The sequence below is a fragment of the Chiloscyllium plagiosum genome, chromosome 6 (assembly GCF_004010195.1).
Source record: "Chiloscyllium plagiosum isolate BGI_BamShark_2017 chromosome 6, ASM401019v2, whole genome shotgun sequence".
NCBI lineage: Eukaryota > Metazoa > Chordata > Chondrichthyes > Orectolobiformes > Hemiscylliidae > Chiloscyllium > Chiloscyllium plagiosum.
In genome coordinates, this window is record NC_057715.1 from 60999108 (window position 1) to 61016513 (window position 17406).

Genomic DNA, 17406 nt, shown 5'->3' on the forward strand with positions numbered 1-17406 from the left:
ACCAGAGGACACAGCTTAAAAATAAGGGGTAGGCCATTTAGGACAGAGATGAGGAGAAACTTCTTCACCCAGAGAGTGGTGGCTGTGTGGAATGCTCTGCCCCAGAGGGCAGTGGAGGCCCAGTCTCTGGATTCGTTTAAGAAAGACTTGGATAGAGCTCTCAAGGATAGTGGAATCAAGGTTTATGGAGATAAGGCAGGAACAGGATACTGATTGAGGATGATCAGCCATGATCATAATGAATGGTGGTGCAGGCTCGAAGGGCAGAATGGCCTACTCCTGCACCTATTGTCTATTGTCTAGAATGTAATTGTTAATGTTCATAAGGTATAAAGCCACACTGTGCTCAAATGTGGAATTTGAGAAATTACTCCCATATGACTCCAACTATGCGAGATGTTTTTTAAAGGGAATTGGGGGGAAAGGTTTTGCTGGTTGGAATCGTACCTAGCACATTGGAAGATGGTCGAGGTTGGGGTTATTGGAGATCAGTCATCTCAGCTCCAGGACATCTCTGCAGGAGTTCCTCAAGATAGTGTCCTAGCCCCAATCACCTTCAGCTGCCTCATTAATGACCTTCCCTCCGTCATAAGGTCAGAATTGAGGATGTTCACCCATAATTGCACAAAGTTTAACACAATTTGTGACTCCTTAGGCGTTGAAGCAGTCCAAGTTCAAATATCACAAGATCTCGATGATAGACAGATTTTAGCTGAAAAGTGGCAAGTAACATTCACACTGCATAAATGGCGTACAGTGACTATTTCTTATAAAAGCCAATCAAACCACTGCCTCTTGACATTCAGTGGAGTTACCACCACTGAATCCCCCACTGCAGGGATACCATTGACCAGAAACTGAATTACATTAGGTTGGAAAGAAGCCATTCAGCCCATCATATCTGCACTGACCTTCCAAAAAGCATTGTACCCAATCCACACACCCCAAAACCACATTTTAAGAGGGCTATCCACCTAGCATATACATCCCTGGTGAAACCAGATCACCCAGCAGAAATCCATGCAGGTGCAGGAAGAACTTGCAACCTATAAACAGACAACTATCAAAGGCTGCAATCGAACCCAGGTCCCTGATGCTGCGAGGCAGCAGTGCTACCCACTGAGCCACCATGCCAGCTCAAAATCCAGACCGAATACAAGCCCATTAACATAGTTTAGGAGGCCAGTGCCTCATCCATTTGGCCACTGGTGCATCACATGGGAATCCTGGAATTCCATTCCAAGCAGATTTTTGAGTATATCCACAGCACGTAGACTACAATATTTCAAGAATGCCGCTCATCATCATGTTCTCGAAGATAACTAGGAATAGGCAATTTAATGCAGGCCTAGCCAGTGAGGCCCATGTCCCATGAGTAAGTTTAAAAAAAAATCACAAGTGTTTACATTGAAGGTTCAATCGAACAATACTCCAACAATAAACAGAGGCTCAGGCTACTGCTACAAAATGAAATTCCTTCAGCTCTGGAAGAAACATTAGTATTTATAGATTATTTTAGAATGCAAACATCAAATTAGTTATTCTGATTGTTGTTGAGTTGATCAACATGACCAATTAAAGGTGCCATTGGAAAGACTGGAGGCTTGCTCATTTTTATTACTTCAACTTATTGACTTAATTAGTGTTTTAGTAATAACTCATTGCTCCAAGCTTATAGTGACTGACACAAATCAGCCATGTTTATCATGGGTGGAACTGCTAAGTAATGAAATAATCTTACTTTCACACATTCTTATAGTTGATATTGGTTTAAAAGTGAATAATTCTAAGCATTCTAGAATGCAATACAAGTATATTCTTCAAAATTATATAATTATAATAACTTGTATATTCAAGAGATTTTTAAGGGCTGTAGAATATGAATGTTCAGCAATTGTGTATTTAAAATATTATGAAGTGACCATATATTGGTCCTTTGAAAATTATAGTGAGATGACGCTTCAGCTTCATATGAGGAGGTGACGGCCTAGTGGTATTATCACCGGATTGTTAATCCAGAGACACAGGTAATGTTCTGGGGGCCTAGGTTTGATGGTGAAATTTGAATTCAATAAAATTCTGGAATTAAGAGTCCAATAATGACCGAAGAAGCCACAGCCAATTGTCAGGAAGAACTCATTTAGTTCACTAATGTCCTTAAAGGAAGGAAACTTCCATCCTTACTTGGTCTGCCCAACATAATACTGCAGATCCACAGAAATGTGGTTGACTTTTAACCACTCTCTGGGCAATTAGGGATGGGTAATAAATGGTGGCCAAGCCAGCAACACCCTCATCTTGCGAATGAATTAAAAAAAACAGAAAGATTACGCTAATAGTCAAAAAGGAGAATCTGACCTCTTCATAATCCCTATGAGTTGTCCAGTAACAGTTATTTTTTGTTTCTTTCGTTCAGATATTTATTCGATGTGTGTGCGACAAAACAAGTTATCAATGGACCTTTACTTCTAGGTAAGTAACACCTTATTCAAGATGTGTTACGATAGGATGATCTGATATTACATTAGATTCCCTACAGTGTGGAAACAGTTCCTTCGCCCAACCAGTCCACACCGACCCTCTGAAGAGTAACCCACCCAGACCCATTTCCCTCTGACTCATGCACCTAACAGTATGGGCAATTTAGCATGGCCAATTCACCTAACCTGCACATCTTTGTGACTGTGGGAGGAAACCGGAGCACCCGAAGGAAACCCACGCAGACATGGGAAGAATGTGCAAACTCATATGAAAGATTATTTACAGTAAGAAATATTCTGAGTAAGTATTAGGCTTATGTACACACGAAGAAATATATTGTTTCTTTTTTATTGTTATCCACTGACTCTTTTCATGTTATGAAATTTACTAAATAATGAGGTATATTATTCCCATTTGTGTATTTTTCCCATTAGTTCAACTTCTGTTAGAATGAATGACAGCAACAAAGACAAGGCTACCCATAACACTAGATTTATCATGAAATGTGAAGATAACAGTGGGATTGCAAAAATAGAATGTGTTTGATATGAATCAGAAAATTACCAGAAGTGCAGAATGCATCATTGATGCTTGCTCATCAATTAGTCAATTCCTTTGTCCTATTTTTAACTAAAACTGCAAAAGTACAGAACATTACTATTACTTAGTACCTGACTCACTTCTTAACATCATTTCTAAAATCTATTGGGAAGTGAGAGGGCTCAAATCATTGAATCAGTTGAATCTCCACTGGGACCACAATCTGGACAAAAACTAAAAGTAAAAGATATACAATATCACCCAAATTATGATCATTTGGGGCAAATCCATGTCAACATGAAACTTTTATGGAACTTTGTCCCATATACCAACAAAGAAAATATGCTACTTTTTTTAAACAGGTGTTTAACCCAAAATGTTGATTTCTGCACCTCCTGAGGCTTCCTGGCTTGCTGTATTCTTCCAGCCTCCTGCTTGTCTACTTTTTTAAAACATGCCAATTTACTTTAAGGGACATATTTTGTGAGGGAGAAAAGGACAGTTGACTTTTGACTGTTTTCAAACCTTATTATCATTCTGTTGAAGCAGAATAACTAAACTAGTGGATCAAAAACACCTCTGGACGTCTGCTTCAAATATGGAAGTAAATCTGTACAGTCGCTTCTAATGTAATGCGATAGTTCCATTCTTGACCAATACCGCTTTATAGGAAAATCATGCAATAGCCATGCCTTTTAGTCTGATGGGGTACATTATAGAATTGCGTTATAGCCAAAACAGATAAGGAAAGTTCATATTCTACAAATAATGGTCTAAATTCTTCAATCGTATTAAAGCCAATTGGCTTTGAAGAAACAGGCGTTATGGCAGAACAGACTGCACTTTATCCTGATCAGGTGACTGCTTAAAAAAACATTTTTTATTGTGTTGTAAATTTAAGTATTTTGTATACTTGAAAAGAAACAGTTGTGAGAAAACACATAATCTACACATTTCAGACAGCTTATCTGGCTGACACCATCATAGCTTTAAACAGCATCTTTCATTTTTTTAAAAAGCTCAGAAATTGAGAAATCTATAAGATGTTTCATGCTTTAAGATAACGAGCACAAGTGTAAAGGGAAAAATCAGAAACATTAATAATAAATTATATTAAGTGAATACTTCAAATATCATTGTCTATTCACCAACAGTCAACAGGGAGTTATAGAGACAGGCAATGCTCAAAAAATTGAACAAATCCTTGAAGGAGTTTCCTGAGATGGAGAAAATGCAATGTATTTGAGAACATTGGGGAGTATTATTTGCATCTTCCTCATTTGGACAGTAAAAAAAAAATGTCTGCCTGTTGTAGAACATGGGCGATGTTACGTCCATTGATTTCTGATACAGTTCTTTCTTTAATGTCCCTGAGGAAAATTTCTGGTTTGGATGCATAACCCGTGATGTTTATTGCTCGGATTTTATTTGTCATTCTAGGAACATGGATGTCACTGACAAACTGGCATTTATTACACATAGCTACTTGTTCTAAAGAGGCAACAGTGTATCTTTTTTAAAAATTTTGTGCCATTATAACCTGCTTACTCAGAATACTATTATGTGGGAAGTTCCAGAATATTCTTCTTCTGACAATGAGGGACTGACAACATAAGTCCATTTATGATGGGATGTGAATTTTAGGAGTGCTTTGAGTTGATAGAATTTTCAATGTAGGTGGTAGAGTCTATGGATTTGTTTGCGAGGTGATGTAAAAGAAGCAGTGGCACTTATTACCCATCCCTACATGCCTTAAAGAGTAAATCATATAAATTGCTGTCACAGTATGTTGTTGATGATATGAATTAATCTTCAAGCTGGTGGATGAGTTGCTGATCAAATACACTGGATCTGAAAGCAACTTGGTTGTAACACCTGGCATGTTGATTGCTAAAGTTGATCTGATTAATCTGGTTGGCAAGGTTGGAGTTCCTCATCCCCTCAGGGCTCCGTGTGTGTCTCAACAGAAGATGGTATCCATAGGCCTGATGTATTTCTGTGGTCATATTGGATAAAAGATTGTTAGAAAGGCATTTCTGACCCCTCAAGCATCTATAGGTGTCAAGATTATGAATCGACTATCATAGTTTCAGAAGCCCAATTCAAAAAAGTGGACAATTAATGCATGTAGTGTGGCTGAAAGGCAGGTTGTCAATTTCAGTCAATCAGAGCAATATTAATATGGCATTATGAAATTTAACTGTGGATGGTCATTTTACTGGACTCCCAGGAACTCACCGGTCAATTCATAAGTGAAAACATAACACCAACTAAAAAGGCTGAAAGCAAAGCAGGAAAATTTGCCAATGAAACCTCATAGCTGATTTTTCTTTGTTGGCTTGCCTAATTGAGTGAAAAACTTTAATAGATTTTTATTTCAAACCTTTTAATGGTAACTATCACAACATTAGAGGTCTGTAAATCTGATCTCCACTTTGGAGCTCTTATCTTTCAGATCAGCCTACATGTTGTTTAAGATTAGGCCTCAGATGAGGACCAAGGATCAGCAACAACACGAACACTGAGGATTATCGAACAAAGCAGCAATAGACTGTGTTCCTCACAAAGGTGTTAGCCCATGCAAGAGAGGGGATGAGTGGACTAATGCATCTTACAAAAGGACATACCCATCACATAGTTTATGGGTTAGAGAATACATTTCCTCAACATATTGGTACACCAGTATTTCAAGAAGTTCAGGATTTCATGGCAGATGCTAACAGTCAGTTGCAGTCTGAAATAAAACTTCATGCTGGAAATACTACTCAGCAAGCATTGATGGAGAGAGAAACTGTTCTGTTGAAATGCCATCCACCTGAAATAATTGCTGTTTCTCTCACCACACATATTGCCAGACCTGCTAGATATATCCAGCATGTTTTCTAAGCTCGGATTAAATGCAACACTTTGCTTTTGTTTTCAGTAGACTTGAAGTTACTTAACAGTACTTGTGAAAGACATCACTATTTTAACTATTTTGGCTGAAGATACTTACAGAGCTCTGTGGGAGAGATTTGTGGGATCTTCTAATTGCGCAGCATAAATGCATCAGATAAGTGACTGATAAATTGTTATCCAGGGAATAATGTCACCTTTTCCACCAATTATCCCAGTCAGAATGAGTGAATGCTCAGGTTTACATCTCTCACAGGCTTTCTATAAGTGAATAGAATGTGGCTATTAAGATCACTGAGGAGAAAGTGAGGGCTGCAGATGCTGGAGATCAGAGCTGAAAATGTGTTGCTGGAAAAGCGCAGCAGGTCAGGCAGCATCCAAGGAACAGGATTAAGATCATTGAGGAGTGTTCATCAGCATGATTCCTGGAAGGTGACCATAATATTTTCATGTGTCCTTGATCTCTACATACCACAAAGCAGACTTGGCAACTGACTGCTTGGGGACTAGGGGATGACATTTGAAATATACAGATAACTGCACTGAGAAAAACCAACAAAAAACAAAAAATGAGAGCCATATAGTTACTAGATGTGTCATTAAAGAAGTTAAAGAGGAGATAAATCAAAGTGCCTGGATAAATCTTAAGACTCACTTCGATATACACCAGCTAGAGTTTCCAAACTAGTTCTCATGTCCTGCACTACATACAATGTTGCATGATTTGGACCAGCTGAGGGAACAAAAGACAGAGCCCATACAGACAATTAAACAAAATGTAGGAACAGGTTACTGCAGATGTTGGTATCTCTACTAAAAAAAAGATGCTGGTGATCACAGTGGGTCTGACAGCATCCATGGAGAGAGAGCAAGCTAACTTAGTCAGAGCTCTGACTAAGAGGCATCTAGACTCAAAATGTTAGCTTGCTGTCTCTCTATGGATGCTATTAGACCCGCTGTGATCACCAGCAATTGTTGTTTGCAGAGCAGAGCCAACTTGAGATAACTGAGGAGGAGGAGAAGGTAAGATGAAACATCAGTGAGCTTATGCACCAGCATTAGCGAATGTTTCTGCCTGGGACTTTTCCAGTCTATTGGCAAGCAGACACAGTACAGCTGGAAAGCCTATTAATACTTCAAGAAATGTTTTTGCTGCTTCAGGAATATCACATTCACAGTTCCTAATGTTTACCATCTACCTCCAACTGATGAAGCTTAGACATTGCTGTAACTTTCCATGGAGACCCTCTACTGTTATCCTTGTCATCCCCATTTGGTTTGCTCACTTGTAAAGTGTGAGTCTCCACATGGAAACCTAATGTTTGTCTTACCATCTCACTGACAGCAAAAAACTCTGATTCAATAATTATATAACACAAAAAGTCTGAAATTGTTTAATGTTAGAACTCACTATTCCAGAGTGGAGTTAAAACAAAAACCTGAAACAATGTCCAGCTTTACAACACCAGTGCTACTTTTATGAGAAATTGATATTTCCAGGGAAAGTGCAGAAGTAAAATGCAAGTTCTGAACCACAAAATTAGTAAAGCCTACTTGCATAAAGAGATCAATGCCCTACAACATAATATCTTTGGGAGACTACCGAGACATACATTCCTTACAACACGCATCATTATATGATGCCACCTTTGGAAGATACAGCTCAACTATTGCTTGGGCTAATAGTTAACCCAACTCAACCAGATATAGCAGAGATCATATACAATCATCCAATTAATTTCAAACTTTCCACTAGGGTGACTGTTCTTGTCATACCGGAAATCATCCCTTGGTTGAAGAGAAGTAAACTGTTGACAGGAGTATGCATGAAATATCTGACACCATACTGCATGATGTAGACAGAACAACACTCAAAATCAGAGGAATGTTGAAAGCAGTCTTAAAATATATTCCCTCATCTGTGTTGTGAATAGCTGAGGTTCTAGCACTGATCTCTGTGGTACTCCACGAGTCACTGCTTGCCACTTGGAAAAGGTCCCTTTGTTTCCCCTATTTGTTCCCTGTTTACCAACTGGCTCTCTGTCCATTGTCAGTACACTGCCCTCAATCCCATTCGGTTTAATGCAGTGTGCTAATCTCTTTTGTGGGACCTCATCAAAAACCTTCCAAACAAACCACATCCACCGTCTCTGCTTATCCTTGTGACATCCTTGCAAAATTCTAGTAGGTTTCCCATGCATGATTTCCCTTTCATAAATCCATGCTGACTGTCCGATCCTGTACATATTTTCAAGTGCTCTGCTATTTTACAATGGACTTTAGCATTTTCCCCACTAACAATGTCAGGCTAACTGGTCTATAATGCCTTATTTTCTCTTTACCCTCTTTCTTAAATTAACTATCCGACAATCCATCACAACAGTTTCACTGTTTGTAGAGTCTTGAAAGATGATCATCTTTATTATTTTTAAATTATTTCTAAACCAGCTTCCTTAAATAGTCTAGGATGTAGATTATTGGACCCTGGCAATTTTTCAGTCTTCAAGTTTATCACTTTCCATCAGTTCCTTTTCCTCACTAGCAACACCAAATACATCATTGATATGTTCAGAGAAGGATTTGTAGATCAAGGCTCCAAGTAAGACTGGAACAAGGCATGTTTCACAAACTCTACAAACAGATAAACATGTCTGGGGCCCATGCATATGATCATAGCCACACTTTTGATTTGGAGAAAGTGAGATGAGTTAAAGGAGGAGTTGTTCAAAGAAAGAACAAGCTTGGTTAGGTGAAGGAGAGTAGGGGGTGATGAGGTATCCTTTAAAGGAAGAAGCGGATTCAGCTGGAGAATGGGCATGTGTATGAATAGATATGAATAGACATTTTACACAGACAATGGTTTGTGTTTGAAATGAACCTCCAGAAGACATGGTGAATGTGGGTTCAGTTACAATGTTTAAAAGACATTTAGATAAGTACGTGAATAAGAAATGTTTGGAGAGATATGATCGATTTGCAATCAGTTTCGCTTGGGATTATAACTGGCATGGACTGGTCGGACTGAAGGGTCTGCTTCCACGATGTATGACTCCATGTAGAGGGACTGTACATCCATGGCAAACAGGTGGTGGCTAGGGCCAGAAAACTAGAAATTGTGGAACTGATGAAAAGCATCAGAAAAATCACATATATAAGTGGGAAGAGACTGAATAAGTGGAACAAAATAGTCAAGATAAGAAAAAATAACGTCAGAGTGGCAGAAACAATGGAAACAATGGGTTAACAATAGAACAGAAAGTCAGTGAGAGGATTCAAATCCATGGTTAAGTATCAGAGTTTGTGTTAGAAATAAAAGATCTTGGCATTAGTATGGTCAAGATTTAATTGATGGAAGCTTCTACTCATTCAGTAGCGAATGGCCACTAAAAGCAGTCTGATAATCTAGAGACTTCTGTGCTATAGCCTGTCTGCGAAACAGGACAAATTTGCCACTGTGTCAGGTTGGAAACACCTTTTTACGAGAGTGGGAGGCATAAGTATATGGGAAATAGAAAAGCAAAATAAGGATAAGAAAATTAGCTGTGCCAAATCAGGATCCAGTGAAGGCCACTTCTCAAAGGAGTGATACTGGAACAGGAGTTGGTGAGAGTTTTAAGAAATGGGTAGTAAAGGTTTGGTTGCATCTTACATTAATGAGGATCTAATCAAAAGTGCAACAAGATATGTTTTGAGGTAGTCAAGTTATAGCATAGATAAACATTTCTAATGCTTTTAAATTTAGGATGTCGCCATCACTGACTGGACCAGTATTTATGGTCCATCCCTAGTTGACTTTGAAGGATAACTGTTAATCTGAGGAAGGGACAGAGTTGGATGATGCTAAGTTTGTACCTTTCAATTGAGAAAGAAAGACTGTCTATAACAGCAACAACCCATCTAAGGAAGTTAAGAATAGTACAATAAAATAACAAAGAAAAGTGAGTGCTAGAAATCTGAAACAAAAACAGAAATTGCTTTGGGAAGAAAGCAGAGTTAATGGTTCAAGTCCAGTGACTTTTCATCAGAACCCAGATTCAAAACATAAATCTGCTTTCCTCCCACAGTGGCTGCCAAATCTGCTTTGTTTCACTAGTAATTTTTGTTTTTGTTTAAGAATAATACCAAACTGTCAGAAACCAGTCTCAATACTATGAAGATTATTATTTGGTCAGAAGCTTGGGCAAATAGTCAAAGGTCATTATAACATGCAAGGAGAGAGAAATTTGAGTATTAGAGTAACTAACTAGAACCATAGATGCAAATTCTACATGTCTTTCTATAAAAGAGGAGCTAAAGTGAGTGTTGGTCCATTAGAGGGTAAGACTGTGGAATTAATCATGGGAAACCAGAAAATGTAAGAAGTGTGATAAAATTTACTTGTTCAAACATACTCTATAAAAGACATAAAAAACCTCAAGACATGAAAATGATTGAAGAGGATAAAGGAAGGGAAAACTTTAAAAGATCATGATTTCTAGAAAATGACATTGAGAAAAGTATGGGAAATAGCTGCTGGCAAGTGGTCTAGAACTGAAGGCTTGCAGCCTGGGGTCTTAGTAGAAGACATAGTGAGAGACAGAGATGGTGATAGGCAGAGATAGTGGACGAACTGATTGTAATCTTCTAAAATTCCCTAGATTCTGGAAAAGTTAGACCAAGTTAGGAAAATGCATATATGAGAGCTCTTTGAGAAGGGGAAAACAGGAAAATGGAAAATTTAGAGTAGTCCACCTAACATCTATTAAAATGCTTGAATTCATTATTAAGAAGTACAGTAGGACACCTAAAAAAAACGTTGTGCAAATCAGAAAATGTCAACACGATTTAGTGAAAGGGAAAGTTGTATTTGACTAATCCATTAGAGTTATTTTGAAGAAGTAACAACCAGGGTAAATAATGGGGAACCAGTGGATGGTGTGCCGTTGGATTCCCAGAAGGCATTCAATAAGCTGACAATTAAATTTTTTAACACAGAAAAGGGCTTGTTATATTAATGTTAACATAGAAGATGAATTAGCTAACAGGAAGGAGAGAGTTAGGATTAATGGGTTGCTTTCAATTTGGCAAACTACAACTAATGGAGTGTCACAGGGCCTAGTGCTTGGCCTTAATCTATGTAAAATCTATGTTAGTAAGTCAGATGAAGGGTAGAATGTATCATATCTTCATTTACCAATGACACAAAGATTGATAGAAAGTCAAGTTCTGAAGGAAACGCATAGGTTCTATAAAGAGATAAAAATATGTTATGTGAGCAGGTTGTTGATGTATATTTTCTTCAATTCTGAAGAAGTATCAAGAAATGTTGATGTTCTTTCTCTCTACAGAGATGCTGCCAGTCGACATTGTGGTGCTGGACAAGCACAGCAGGTCAGGCAGCATCCGAGGAGCAGGAAAATTGACGTTTCGGGCAAAAGCCCTTCCTTCTCCTGGGATACCGCCTGACCTGCTCTGCTTTTCTAGTACCACACTCTTGACTCTAATCTCCAGCACCTGCAGTCCTCACTTTCGCCACAGATGCTGCCAGTTCTATTGAGTTTCTCCAGTATTCTCTGTGTTCTTTGAGAATTCTAGGATCTGCAGTATTTTGCTTTTGATTTGATTCAAGACATTGTTCTATGGGGATTGTTTGGATTGATTATCCATTAAATATTCACTTCAAAATTCAAAGACAGGTGATCATACTGAAATGTGTAAGATTCTGAGAGGACCTATGTAACTGATATTGGGAAAATAGTTCTTCACCTGGAGAGTATAGAATTAGGAGGCAGAGTTTTAAAAAATGGGAATCCCAGATAAGATAGAAATGAGAAGAATTAGGTTCTCCCAATAGGTCGTTAGTGTGTGGAATGTTCTTTCACAGAAAGCAATGGAGGCTGCGACATTGAATACATTCAAGACTGAGTTAGATTGAAGATTTACATGAGGCTCAAGTTTCAGGGAGCAGGAATAAAAATGATGTTGTGTCTCCAAAAAAGATCATAGATGAGCTTAAATGGCAGAGTAGGTTGGAAAGGTCTACTATTTCTATTTCTTATGATCTTTACACTTAACAAGTCATAGCCATCTCTTTGGATTTCTCTTTAAGTAAGATTGCTTAGTTTTCAAATAATGATTTTCTCAGTTATTCTTGTGTACTGAAGACTTGCTTTGAAGAAAAGGAGCCTTGCTGCTCTGTTTAGATTAATTATCTTTTATCTGTAGATCACAGGATATTGCTATGAATGTTCTTCATTTAATGAAAGGTAGAATGTTAATTTATCCTGCGTTAATTTCTGTTGTGGGTTGATATTTGGTAAAGTGAAGTTTCCAATCTGTTTCCTTCAGCTTATGAAGTTTTAGCACACTTGTTCGCTGCCGGTCTATTTTTTTTATTGTGGCAAATTGATGTAATTGTCTTGGCTACCAAGTCTGAATTAGCTCAAGTGAACATCAACCAACCATTGTATTTGCTTCTCAGCAATAGGAGCTTAATACTACCTTTTTTGCTTTTGTAACTGACCTAACTGCCCACAATAGTTTGGTATAGAGCTAGGTCAGACAGTTAATAGATACTTGACAGTTTGCATTCAGTCATTTCCATCAAAAACTATTGTTCCTGAATGATGGCATTTGAATGTTTGTAAACTCAGTCGTGCTATTTGTGAATTGGAATAAACAGCCATGTGCTCATAAATTGGCTTATAGATAAGGCCCATACTAGCTCATTAAAACTAAAGGGCTAAATGTCATGTCACCCCCATGCCTTCACATGTCTTCCCGTATATTGGAGTAACCAATTTTTTTGAAATATTTATTTTAAATCGAGAGAAAAAAAAATCGTCTCCACTCTGTTGTCAGACAATTGGTCCATGAGAATGATTGTTCTTTTTGTGAATCATAGAATCCCTACAGTGTGGAAGCAAGCCATTCAGCCCATCAGGTCCATACCAATTCTCCAAAGAGCAAGCCACCCAGGCACAATACTCCTGCCCTCACCCTGCAATCCTGCATTTCTCATGGCTAATGCACCTAACCTATACATCCCTGGACATTATGGCAATTTAGCATGGCCAATCCATCTAACCTGCACATCTTTGGACTATGAGAGGATAGCACCCAGAGCAAACCCATGTAGACATGGGGAGCATATGCAAACTACATACTGAGAGTCACCTACGAGAGAATCAAACCTGAGTGCCTGGCATTGTGAGGCAGCAGTGCTAACCACTGAGCCACCGTGCTGCCTCAAACTTTTAATATGAATTAATTATTAATACTAATGCATTATATGGCTAGTTTTTAATGTAATTGGAAGACACTGTAGACTTTTTCAATACAATCAGTTGAACCCATATTTGGAAATTCCCATGTCTGACAGATCTAATATTTGCTGATCAGGTAAAGGAAATGGTTCCCACATTAAATGATGAGGTTATTTAAATTGCCAGACCTTTACTTTTTTCTAAACCATCCCATTGAGTCAATGCAGTTTAAAAAATAAACTCTTCACAGCTTTACAGTTTGATAAACCTTATCCACCCTTCACATGCTCTTGCATTTCCTCTTTATTTGTAACTGCCACATTGAGATAAGGTAAAACAAAGAACCAGAGATGCTGAAGATTTGAAATATAAACAGAAATTGCTGATGAAATGCAGCAGGTCTGGCAGCATCTGAGGGAAGAAAGCAGAGTTAACGTTTTAAGTCCTGTGACTTGAGTCTTGTTCTCATGAAGAGTCATTGGGCTCAAAACATTAACTCTGCTTTCTTTCTACAGATGCTGCCAGACTTGTTGGGTTTTACCAACAATTTGGTGATAATTGCTGAGAGTAGACTCTTAGCTTGCTCTCTATGGAGAGGATAAACCTGGTCAATTTTCCACTTGCTGGTAAGTGCTAGTGCTGTAGCTGTACTGCAATAGCTGGGATATGGGTGCGACTGGTCCTGGAACACAAGTCTTCAGTGCTATAGTATTAATGTAGTCAGAAACTATAGACTTTACAATCTCCAGTGCTCTAGTATTTGTTGATATCATGTGCAGCATTGAAGACAGGTATCTGTGATATTAGGAACCACAGGATGAGGCCGAGATGGATCATCCACTCTGCTGAAGATGCATGCAAGTACAGATGCAAATTCGTAACTTTTGCACAGATGTGCTGGGCTGCCCCATTGTTGAGGATGGGAGTAGTTACAGAGATTACTTCCCCTATTAGTAATCGAAGATGAGACATAGCAAGAATGCATTTGTTAGATCACATTTTTCAGTTGAGATCTCTGAGCCCTGTTGTTCACATGCTGCTCTGTTGTTTGATGTGTAAATAATCTGGTGCAGTAGCTTCACCAGATTGACACCTCATTTTTTGGTCGCCTCGGTGCTGCTCCAGGCATGCCGTGTTAAACTCTTGTTTGTCATAGAGTCATACAGCATAGAACCAGGTCCTTCAGCCCACCATGCCTGTGCTGACCAACAAACGCTGATCTACATCCCTAATCCCATTTACCTGCATTTAGTCCACAGCCTCCTATGCCTTGACATTTTAGGTGCTCATCCAGATGCTCTGGTAATGTTGCAAGAATACCTGTCTCACCACCTTCTCGGGCAGTAGATTCCATATTTCTACGACCTCTGGGTGAAAAAGATTTTCTCAGATCTCCTTTAAACCAGTTACTCCTCAACTTAAGCTTGTGCTGTCTGATCTCAGACATGTCTGTCATAGGGAACTGATTTCCACGATCTACCCTGACTGTGCCTGTCATAATTTCATATACCTCAATCAGATACCCCCTCAGCTTCCTCTACTTCAAGGAAAACAGACCCAAAGTCACTCCTCATAACTGATACTCTTCATCTCAGGCGACATTCCAGTGGATCTCCTTTGCACCATTTCCAATGCAATCACATCCTTCTGGCAGTGTGGCATACAGAACTGTGCACAGTATTCTATCTGTGATTTAACTATTGTTTTGAGCTCAGGCTGAAACCCCAGCTTGATGGTAATGACAGAATGGGAGATGTTCAAGGTCACGTGGTTACAGATTGTGATTGAATATAATTCTGCTATAGCTGATGTCCCATGGCCACTCATGGATACATAATAATGACATGATGATTGATCTGTTTGAAATCTGCCCATTTAGCATGGTTTTCATAGAACAGATTATCCTCCAAATCCTCAATCTAATCCAAGACATTGTCTCCACAAGTACTGTACAGTGGTCAATCCTACCAGTATTGCCATGGATTGATGTATCTGTGATGGGTGGACAGTTGAGTATGAAGTCAAGTATGTTCATTCCTTTCACTAAGTCAACCATCTTGGTCTGTAGTGATGCTACCAAGACATTCTTAGTAGGTGGATTTCAAGTCACCTACCAGAGTCCATCCTGTAACCTTTCAGCGCTCAGTGCTTCCTTCAGATGCTGCTCTACACTGAGATATACTAATCCATTAGATGAGGGATAGGATAAGGGAGAGGAGGAAGTCAGAGTTAGTAGGTGACATTCAGCAGCAGTTTCTTTGACAATGTTTGACCTGACATCCCACCAACTTCACAGGTTCCAGAGTTAGTATTGCAAACTCCCAGGGGTAGCACTTTCCCAAATGGAAACAACCTTGTCACCACCTCTGGTGGTTCAGACCCGCAGTTGGGAAGGACGTTCCCAGGGATGGTAATGGTGGTGTCTCGGACATTGGCTGATTTTGTGAGTAAGACTGTGACAAGGTGTCACTTGACTTCTCTGTGGAATAGTACTCCCACTTTTGGTACTAGCTGTCATTTGTTAATGTAGACTTTGCATGATTAACAAGGCCTGGTTTACCATGTCATTTCCAGTACTTGCTAGTTACATGATAGTCCATCAGTTTTCATTGCTTTCTTTAGAGCTTGATGCAGCTTGATAGGTCTGAATGGCTCACTAAGTTATTTCAGAGGGAAATTAAGAATAAAGCAGATTGCTATAGGTCTGGAGTCACATGTATTCCAGACCTGGTAAGGTGGCATATTTCCTTTCCCAGTAATAACTTTTGTAATTATCGACAATAGTTTCACAGCTATTAGACCAACTATTAGTTCCAGAGTTACTAATTGAATTCAAGTTTCAGCATCTACGATGGTGGGATTCGAACCCATGTTGCTAGAGCAGTAGTATTAATAGTGTGCCATGTTATCCTGACCTACCTATAATTTGCAATATCTTTCCTTGTACTTGCTTTGTAACTGATTTATTCTGAGGTCCAGTTGATCTGATGAATGGTTTGATATTTGTATTTTAACAGCATTTGCTATAGACATAGTTATCTTTTTTTTGAATGTATGGTTTTATAAATTTGAAATTGCATTTCATTGTTCTAGGTTTGTTCTAATTAACCATGCAAAATAATTAATTTTTCATAAAGAAGACTAAAGTTTAATGGCTGATGTTCTGTATCCTGATGAGAGAATATTCTGCAATGAAAATATTTTTCATCTACTTGATTCAATTTCTGATGTCTGTCTTTGAAATATTGTCAGCAACTGCAAGTGTGTATGAACTCTCATTGTAAGTCTTCATGATTTTTATGTTTAATGCATTTCCCTTTTTCTTAACTGAGTATTTCACTTTTACCTTGACAGATATCAGAAATACTTGGACAGAATCATAAGCTATTGTTCAATGAACTTGAAGCAGAGTTCTGTTACTGTCTTTTACCAAAATGGAATTATAATGAAGCTGAACAGAAGAAAGGCAAGTTTGTTACTTTGCACAGCTTGGTTACTGTGCTGAATTTGATTCATATTTATTAATCTATAGAAAGGAGTTTAGTTATCTGTTTTAAGATGGTTTCTCAATTAAGCAGTAATTAATTCTTATTTGAACAGGCTAACTCTATTTCTCTCACTCTTCTTTATTCAATTAGATTGTAATCTGTGAGCTCTGGTGGTTGTTGCCTTATTTGAGAGATAAAAATATTTTTGGCAGTCATGATCATTCACTAGTAACACGGGACAGAATTGTAGAAATTTGGATCTTGCAGAAGTTTATTGCTCATCAGGCAGCGGAGTGACACTAGTTGTAAAAATAAATGTTAGAATTAGCAATTCGAACTATTATTTCAATCTTCTTCTTTCCTCCTCATTCTCCATTCATCGTGAATCCCTATGAAAAGCAACAACAATAATGATACAACAGATGTTGTTGTCTAGTAATGGCACATCAAAGTTATGAATATCTGTGACTTAGTACAGTATGGTGACTGTTCCTGGTCAAAATTACTCAAAAATGTTGGTAGCATGTGGTCTTTATCTGTAATATCACTCAACGTTAGAATTCTCTCTTGAAATTGAAGTGAATGCAAGAACTGCTGAAAAATGCAATTTAGCTTTGAGTACATGATCTACTTGGGAAGGCAACCAAAATGAGTCAGCCTTAAAAACTGAAGATCACAGAAAAGATAAATTTGCATGGTCATTTCATGGCTAACTTTGTTATTGAATGAAATGGTGTGTTGTGGCCATGCCCAGTTAT

General features: G+C 38.4%; 1 long non-coding RNA gene across 1 annotated transcript in view; it reads left to right on the plus strand.

Moving 5' to 3' along the window:
* The window catches only part of LOC122550621, a 397125-nt gene extending 379988 nt beyond the window's left edge, over nt 1-17137 (plus strand). Inside the window, exons 3-4 of the long non-coding RNA XR_006311901.1 lie at nt 2417-2472; nt 16515-17137. This is a non-coding gene — a long non-coding RNA (uncharacterized LOC122550621). The remainder of the gene's footprint in view (nt 1-2416; nt 2473-16514) is intronic.
* The last annotated feature ends 269 nt before the right edge of the window (nt 17138-17406 follow it).